The sequence below is a fragment of the Palaemon carinicauda genome, chromosome 13 (genome assembly GCF_036898095.1).
Source record: "Palaemon carinicauda isolate YSFRI2023 chromosome 13, ASM3689809v2, whole genome shotgun sequence".
NCBI lineage: Eukaryota > Metazoa > Arthropoda > Malacostraca > Decapoda > Palaemonidae > Palaemon > Palaemon carinicauda.
Genome location: NC_090737.1, coordinates 116,902,599 through 116,910,098, shown reverse-complemented (window position 1 = coordinate 116,910,098; position 7,500 = coordinate 116,902,599). Strand labels below are relative to the sequence as shown.

Sequence of the window (7,500 nt, the reverse complement as noted above, 5' to 3'; positions counted from 1 at the left end):
GATATGCAGTGTTTCCTAATAGGTTTTCTGTGCTACTTGCAATTGCAATTACCCAACATACTTGTTCCTCTTGGATGGCATGTCTATTGCTTTCTTATCCCTCATATGTGTGGTTTTATAATGATGACAACAGCATGAACCAAAATAAGTTGTTATTGCTTAGACATCTATAGTTGTCCATTGGAAGAAGATTTCTGCCACCGATCAGTGTGAAGGGGAGGGTCACTGCCACTTTTCTTTTAGTGTATCCCTACAGGAAGGCACTATAGACGTATTGCCTGGTTATTCTGTTTTGGACTCTTCAACGTGTGTTGTTATTGCGGTCAATTTATAGAAAAACACGGGACATCAATTCTAAGAGAAAAAGGGAACTTTTAATACAATAAATTATGTATTTTCAATGAATTTGATCTTCATTTCCTCAGCAAATAAGCAGTTCTACCGTTAGGACTCTCCCTTCCCGACGTACATAGGTGGGAACCTGGGATTTTTGGTGTGCACGAATGTGCAAATAGTAATTATATAACACTTTTGAGATTTGTAAAAGAATAAAGAACTTAACAACTCACCTAACCTAACCTAGTAGTTCCCAAGTCACAACTCCTACACGAGACCCCTTCCCAGGTCACAAACCTGATTATTTAACACTTTTGAGATTTTTGAAAAGGTACAAAACCTAACAAACCTACCTAACCTAACCTAGTAGTTACAAGTTCACAATCCCTTTCGGGGGACAAGCCCCCGAACTCCCCTTCCCAGGTCACAAACTAAAAATCCTAAGTAAATCCTTATATTATGAGAAAGTAAATTGCAAATAATTCCATATTTTACGATTCACCCCTACAGTTTTTTTTTTCATTTTGTTTTAGTAATTTTTACATGGGCGTTGCAGTAGGAATTTGCTGATCTTCCCTGAAAGTTAAGTCAGAATTGCACTTGGGACAGTTTAGCCTTAGAGGGATAACACAATGACCTTTTTAAAAAATTACTTACTACAAAAAGAGTACTGTGAAACTTGGATATAGCATCAAAATAGCCAAAAGAGCAGCCATTACACTTTCTTACTTTGCACTCCATAAGGCACATCTGAAATGTAACATAGCTATGAAAGAACTAAAGCGTTTTCGGAGAAAGAGGGGTGTGTCACAAAAATGCCTACGTCGCACTCCATCGTACATACAGTACATGCCGAAATATGGTAAACGTCATCATATGGTAGTTATGGTAGGTGAATGACGTATGTGTGTAGGAAGTATAAACTAGTAATCACACAGATAAACGAAGCACAAATGGTAGCAGAAACATTCAACTCGCAAAACGTAAACAAAAGAATGAAATAAACATTTTAGGGATGACGATCCTTATGTTCTGTGCAATTTTCCGTGGATTTATTATGCGTTCTAGAGAATAATGTATAGAAAAGAAATAGTTAGTTTTACCATTATCATGTCACCAGTAAATTTTCCATACTCAAAACCCTTGGTTTCCACTGAACGGCCCCCATTACCATAGGACATATTGGGGTATTTCTTCTTAACTATTAATTTGTTAGGAAAATAAAGGTAATTTTCGAAGAAAATCAGTTGATTTTCTTTATATACCTCAGTTTTTTTTCATTAGTAAAGTTTATCCCGTGTATTTCTATAATGATGCTGTTATGGGTCTGCACAAGTCCCACTTCTCATCTTTTACAAGTTGTTTGTCGCAGCTTTAGAATGACAAACAAGTAGAGTATACCATCGATTGGTATTGCATGTGAGTGACTCCTACAATTTTCTCCCTGGGGGTGAGATATGGGAATATTATCAGTTTTACTAGCTAAGCTACAAGCCTAGTTAAAAAAGCAAGATGTAATATGCCCAAGGGCTCCAATAGGGAAAAATAGCCCAGTGAGGAAAGGGGATAAGGAGTAAATGAATTATGTAAGAACTAATGAACAATTGAAATATTCTTAATACATTTACATTAAAAAATCTTTCATATATAAACTATGAAAGCACTTATATCAGCCTGTTCAATATAAAAACATTTGTTGCAAGTTTGAACTTTTGAAGTTCTACAGATTCAAATACCACATTAGGAAGATTATTCAACAACCTGGTCACAGCAGGTATAAAACTAATGGAATATTGTGTATTATTGAGCCTTACCATAGGGAAGGCCTGACAATAAGAATTAGCTGCATGCCCAGTATTACAAACAAGATGGAACTGCCCGGGAAGATCTGAATGTAAAGGATGGTCAGCATTATGAAAAACCTTATGCAACATGCATAATTAGCTAATTGAACGACGGTGCCAGAGATAATTATCTAGATCAGGAATGAAAAATTTAATAGACATAAGTTCCTGTCCAATAAATTAAGAAGAGAATCAGTAGCTTAAGACCAGACAGGAGAACAATACTTGAAACAAGTCCGAATGAAAGAATTAAGGCATTTCTTCAGAATAGATTGATCACCAAAAATATTAAAATACTTTTTCAATAAAACATTTTTTTTGTGAAGTTGAAGATGCAGACCTACTGTGTTTCTCTGAAGTGAATTTGCTGTCGAGAATCACAATTAAAATTTCAAAAGTCATACAAAGTGAAAGAAACTTTATTGATGTGGAGGTTGAGGAGCGACTTCTTTTGACCTTCTTACAATCATACTTTACTTTTTGTTAGGATTCAACTTCATGCCCCATAATTTGCATCGTGCGTTAATTTTAGCTATATCTCTATTAAGGGATTCTGCAACTCCACATCTACATTTACGAGATGGAATTGGTGCAAAGAGAGTACCATCATCTGCATATGTTACAAGCCTGTTTTCTAGGCCAAACCACATATCGAGTATATAGCATGAAAAGTAATGACCAAGAAAGCTACCCTGAGGAACACCACATATCGCATTCCTATGTTCTCTTTGGTATTCATCAACTTAAAAAATTCAGTAATGATGCAAAGAAATGACCCACCTTCTAAGGTGTTTGGGTACTCTGTATAGATGATTGCACACCTTTCATCTCTGTGCGGTCTTGTACCGTGAGGAGCAAGCACCGAGAGTTGTTCTATAGTAGGAGGAATCGTCGTCACCCTCATCTCTTATAAGGGCTGAGCACATGCACTGCCAGTTGAAATGGAAGGCCACTGCCCTCATTCATCCCATCCTGGACGATCTTTCTTTGCTTCTTTTGGGTGGAGAGAGAGGAGCACTTCCCAGACCAAGAAGATATCAGTACTTGTTGCTCCTTCTTGTAACTCTTTCATCTGTTTCCAAACCTTTGGACATGGTACCTGTCACCCTATATAGAAGAAAACAGTCATTAAAGTACAGGACAACCAATTGAGCACTGTCTCACTAGACATAGACTGATTCTTCTGCATGGTTTCATGGGGGGAGCTGCTCTGTACTTAAACCCAACCCTCCTAACAGGAAGGCTTTTCAGTGCAAAGTATACAATCTTGCTCTCTTTCTACCATTAATAAGATTCATGTTAGATCAAGCACAGGCATTGCAAGCCAGAATGATGGCAACCAACCTTATCCCTATCCTGCCCTGAGAGTTTCCCAGGACACTTTGGTGATGTCAGTGCTTTGAAGAATGTAGAGTTAATCAATGGAGATGTATCGTCCTGGGAAGGCTATTCTCAGTGCAAGAGGCAAGAGGTTGTGAATCGTGAATGCTTCATGTCCAAGAATATATTTTGGTATGCAGTAAAGGAGCCCCACACTCTTGCTATTACGAATCTGTCTCGAGTCTTTGCAGCCTATGTAGAATGATAGCCAATGCTTTTGTTCCCCTCCTTCTTCAGAGACTTTCAGAGATGATAATCAAGATGGAGGAGCACAAGCATGATAATTTTTGCAGACCATGCCTGCAGGCACTCCTACCTTGGGTGAAGAGGTTATCGTTAATTGTGTAACGAGAACTTATCAACTTGCCCCATTTCTTCAAGTGAGAGAAACAGTGTGGTACTAAGAACTTTCCTCTCAAGGAAGGGTAGAGCTTTGCATAACCTTTGCCTTGTTCACAAAGTTAAAGGGTGTGTACTGGAGATTAACACTCCCCGATTAGACAAGTCTGCACACAGGTCAGAAGTTCACATAGCTGCTGATATTCTTGATGTCACAAGAATGAGCATATGCACTTCCACCCCATATCTGTTCCTTTTTGTCACGAGAAATAACATATGCTCTAGTATCTTTTAGCTGTGCTTTATTCTAACAAGATTGAGCAAATGCACTAGATCCCGGTGTTCAGTTCACGTGAGAACAGTCTCCTGCACTACTGCCTGATGCTTTATTCTTATGATAATGAGCACACTCGCTAGCTCCCTGTCCTCACCCACTACCTGATCTCTGTTCTTATGATGATGAGCATAGTTACTACTAGTAGGAATAAAGGCCACCATCCTTCTTTCCCCTTCCTGGATGTTCAAATTCTCTTTTGCTCTTAAGAAGATTGAGAAGCAGTAAGCACATTTCCAGTGTGGAAAAGTCTTACCCAAACAGAGGATAGAAGTCTCTGAAGTATAAGATGACTAATAGCGCAAAGTCTCACAAGACATTGACTGATTCTTCTGCATAGTTTCTTTGGAGTAGTAGTACTATATCATAACTTAACTATAGAAGGGATTTTGGTACTAGGTATAGGCACTCTTAACTCGCTTACTTCTACTAGGTCTCTTACATGACGTAGCATGAACTGTGTCAGGACTTTGGTAGCCACCATCATTATTCTTTTCTCTCAGGATTACCAAGATGCTTCGGTGACTCCAACGCCACTGTCTTATCAACTCACCAATGGCAGTGATGATAAAGTGGTCCATTGTATATCCCGACGACTGACACATTGTTCAAGAGCTCAAAGTTCTCTGCTAGAAAGTTACTTCAAGATTCAGCTGAGAGGCTCCCTTTAAAACTTTTGTTGGGTGCAGTAGTATACTTTGGCTTAGACTTGAAGATTGACATTGGCAACGTCTTCTTGGACATCTTTAGTTGTTGAACAATTTGTTCTTCATGGGTGTCTCCACAAGAGATCTCTAAGGTGGTGTCTGAAACATCATTGGTCAGCCATCACTGACCATCATCACTTCTTAGTTCGGGTGAATATGGCAGTGAGGGAGTATGTAAAATGGTGGATTGAACGATTAGAAATATCACCTGTGAAGTCTCTCTTAGCTCCCCATCTCTGAAGAAGCTACTGTTCATAGACCATTCCAGGGAAGGGTGGGATGTACACCTAGAGACAGGGATCAAAAGAAAAGTGTCTGCACATAACCTGTTGGAAATACAAGCCGTGTTTCTAGCCCTGCAAGCTTTTCAACCAGAATGGATCTGGACAGTATTTAAGGAAGAGTGTTTCTACACAGGACAGGATATCAAACCTGCAAGAGGTAGCTCTTCCCTTCCTGTGTCAGTTGCATCTGCAAGCTCATCCTTGGCAGAGACTTTCTCTGAAATAGTTAGTTCCTGGAGGCTGACTTTGGTTGCAGTCTCCTTGATGGGAGCTGAAGTCATTGTTGTCACAGCATCTGGACGATCCTTTAGTTTGACTTGGTAGCTGGCAAATAGTGTCGAGAAGGATCCCGAATGGTGACTGGAGGAATCATACTTTTGAAGGAGAAGTCATACCTCTGCTTCTCCTCTGGAGTTTTATCTGTTCGCAGATGCATCCAAGGAAGAATGGAAAACCCACATAGGTCATCACGTGGTATGGGGAACTTGGTCGGAGCAAGACCGACGAGTTCACATTAATATTTTGGAGTTCAAGGCAGCCTCTCACTCTCTCCATGAGTTTTCCCTCTTTTCAGAGGACACTGGAGGGTGTTGATGAGTGACAGCACATCTGTAGTGTCCTACATCCGCAAATGGGAGAACAATGTCCCTCCGTGATAACTTGATAGTCCTTCTAGCCCAGTTCATCTGGGGAAGAAGAACATAATAGACAAGTAGAGTAGGATGACGCAGAGGGTTGTTGCAGAATGGTCTTTATGTACTTAGACAGTGATGGAGATCTTGACTGTGTGGAGTTCCCGGTTAATAGACCTTTTTGCGACGGCTTTGAATAAGTTCCCAAACTACTGGTCACCAGTGCTAGATTCAGCACCAGCTTTTGAGAGCTTGTTTTTAGCCCCCATGGAACAAGCTCAATACTTATGTTTTTCCTAAGTCTTATATCCTAAGAAAAGTTCTAAACCGGGTCCAAACTTCTCGCAGCATGAACATGACTCATAGCAACAAAGTAGGTTTCCAAGGACTGATACTGAGATGGGCTATTACTTTTAAGAGAGACTCTAAAAGAAGATCTTCACCTTCCCAACCTTCTACGTCAACTGCATGTTAAGATTTACTACCCGCTAGTGAAGTTCATACAGTTTCACACGGAAAGGTTATCCAGCTTCATCTCTCAGAGAGAGACCTATCTCGAGTAAGAGTGCAGCACATGTCTGGATACCCCCGCAAATCCTCAATATAGGTTTACCAGGCCAAGTGGGCCATCTTCTGGGGTTGTTGTCGTAAGAGGGGTGTGCCTTCTCTTGGAGGTTCTGTTCCATTAATTGCAGGCTTTCTCTTTACTCGTGATTGGTGTCACAAGAGGGGTGTGTCTCCTCTTGGAGCCTCTGTTTCATTAATTGTAGACTTTCTCTTTACCTTCTGTAAGAAAAAACTCTGCTTCCTTATTGTGGTGAAAGGCTATCGCTCGCCGTAGCCAAGTCGTTACAGTTATGGGAGTAGAAATTTCTGCTTCAGAACAACTCTCTACGCTCATACAGAGGTTTGAGCAGTCCTGCCCTTACGTTGAAGTTTAGTCCGCCATTCTGAAACTTTGTCAAAGTCTTGTGTTCCTTAAAGGGGCCACCCTATGAACTGTTAAAGCGAGCTTCAAACAGATATCTTGCGTTGAAAACTGTTTCGGCTTGCATTAGCTTCAACTTTCATTCAAAATCACCAATTATAGGGGGAGGAGTGATGTTGCTCTCAGCTTCGTTTTAGAGTTTGTACCTAAAACTAAAACTATTTCCTCTAGTGACCCATTATTTTTATCCTTTTAGGTTCTAAATCTTTGAAAAGTAACAGAGGATCTTGACCAGCTGTAACTCTGTCTCATAGTTGTTGAGGGTTTACCGCACATGCACCAGGTCTGACAGACATATTTCACTTGCATTATCTGTATTTGAGTAGAAGAAGGAATAGAGAAAAATCGCAGAAAAATACCATTTACTTTTTTTTAGAGGAAGTTATCTCATCATTCCTATCTTCCATTATGGAGAGTGGGTAAGAGTTAAAGAGCATGATCTTAAAAGCATTAATACCTCACTGGATTTTAACTTCAACTTTTTTGTGGCACAGGTTCTACAGTCGAGCGTCTGGAGAGGGCAGACTATGGGATGTTCCTCACAGGTCCACAGATACTTTCCCTTTGTGATTTGCGGTAGTTGGTCAGCAGGTGGTTTAACTGCTTCGGCTCCACTTATAGGAAACGCAACTTTGGGTGAAGGGCAAAGGTTAAGA

General features: G+C 40.2%; 1 protein-coding gene across 2 annotated transcripts in view; it reads left to right on the top strand.

Annotated features, from left to right (window-relative positions):
• Positions 1-7,500, top strand: part of LOC137652361 (protein FAM83H-like) — a 26,015-nt gene that overhangs the window by 2,667 nt on the left and 15,848 nt on the right. The gene's annotated exons all lie outside the window — the stretch shown is intronic.